Source organism: Echinops telfairi, unplaced genomic scaffold (genome assembly GCF_000313985.2).
Source record: "Echinops telfairi isolate 266 unplaced genomic scaffold, ASM31398v2 ScPeMD7_31;HRSCAF=116, whole genome shotgun sequence".
In the NCBI taxonomy this organism is placed as follows: Eukaryota; Metazoa; Chordata; class Mammalia; order Afrosoricida; family Tenrecidae; genus Echinops; species Echinops telfairi.
In genome coordinates, this window is record NW_022103928.1 from 10,585,326 (window position 1) to 10,587,079 (window position 1,754).

At 44.4% G+C, this 1,754-nt stretch overlaps 1 pseudogene; it reads left to right on the forward strand.

The window, feature by feature from the left end:
- LOC101660036 lies at nucleotides 1–662 on the forward strand (annotated as a pseudogene).
- The last annotated feature ends 1,092 nt before the right edge of the window (nucleotides 663–1,754 follow it).

Sequence of the window (1,754 nt, forward strand, 5' to 3'; positions counted from 1 at the left end):
ATTACCACTACACCACCGGAGCTGAGAGAATGTCTCCCGCTAATCACTTTCTTCAGAAATAGACTGAAGTATGCTCTGACTGGAGATGAAGTTTAGAAAATTTGCAGGCAGTGGTTCGTTAAGATTGATGGCAAGGTCTGCCGAACTGATATAACCTGACCTGCTGGTTTTCTGGATGCCATCGCCCTTGACACGACCTGAGAGAATCTCCGTCTGATCCACGACACCAAGGGTCGCTTTGCTGTTCATCGTATCGCACCCGAGGAGGCAAAGTACAAGTTGTGCAAAGTAAGAAAGATCTGTGTGGGGGGGCACAAAAGGAATCCCTCACCTGGTGACTCACCATGCTCACACCATCCGCTATCCTGATCCTCTCCTCAAGGTGAAGGGCACGGTGCAGATCGATCTGGAGACCGGAAAAATGACGGATTGCATCAAGTTCAGCATGGCCAACCTGTGGATGGTGACTGGAGATGCTAGCCTGGGAAGAATTGGTGTGATCACTGACAGAGAGAAACACCCTGGCTCTTTTGATGTGGTTCATGTGAAAGCTACCAATGGCAATAGCTTTGCCACCCCACTTTCCAACGTCCGCCTCACCATTGCTGGAGAGAGACAAGAGACTTGCTGCCAAACAGAGCAGTGGGAGAGATGATGTCTAGGTAGAGTGAATGAAGAGATCTCTATAATAACAAATATAGCGTTTTTCTTTTTAAAAAAAAATTTAGCACAATTTTAAAAAGTAATTACTTGTAATTGAACTATTGGATTGTATGGTATGTGAATTATATGCCAATAAAACTGTTAGAAAAATTAAACAATAAAATACTCAGAAAATTTTTTCCCAATTTGTAAACAGAAATACACAAATCCAAGAAGTGCAAAGACCTCCACGCAGGAAAAAACCCAAGGAGACAACTTAACTAGGTTCTCGTGAACTTTTCTACAGCGAGAGACAAACACTCACCCAGAAAGAATCCCAACAAGACTTAGCGCCCGTTTCTCTACAAAACACTAGAAGCCAGAAGCATTGGAATCTTATGTGTAAAGCGCTGGAGGAGAAAAAAAAACATATCAACTAAAAATCATATATCCATTGAAACTATCCTTTCAGAATGACGGTGAAACAAAAACATTTCCAGATAAACAGAAGCAGAGAGAGTTTATATCCACCAAACAGGCCCTCCCAGATATACCAAGAGGTGTTCTGTGAGTAAAAGGGAAGACAAGAAAGCAGTTCAGAGATACACGGGGAAATGTACGGACAAGTATGAGGGCAGTCCAAAAGCATTGCTCCGTAATCATCAAAAACAACATCAAATCTGACCGGGTGCCTGCCGTCTCCATCCATCCTGCCCGCCGGGTCCAAGCCCTCCTGAAGGCGGTGCTCGTCTCTCCCACCCTTCGTCGGAGAACTGTGTGCCCTGCAAACAAACCACATCAAAATGGCAGTTTCAGCCTCCTGAAGGGAGTCAACTCGTGTTCCTTTAAAATGTTCTCTGAATTGGGGGGACAAAGGTGATGTCTGATGGGACAAGATCAGGGCTGTAAGGGTGGGTGGAGAATTTCCCAATGAAATTCTCAAAGGACAGTCCTTGTTGCCTGCAAAGAGTGAGCCGGACATCGTTATTATTGGGGGGGCGGGGTGTGTCTTATTACAACATCCTTGGCCTTTTTTTTCTCACCAATGAAGTTTTCCTTTTCTGAAAACTTATTTTTCATAAAAGCCCCCATAATTGTCCTCTGTGTCCGTT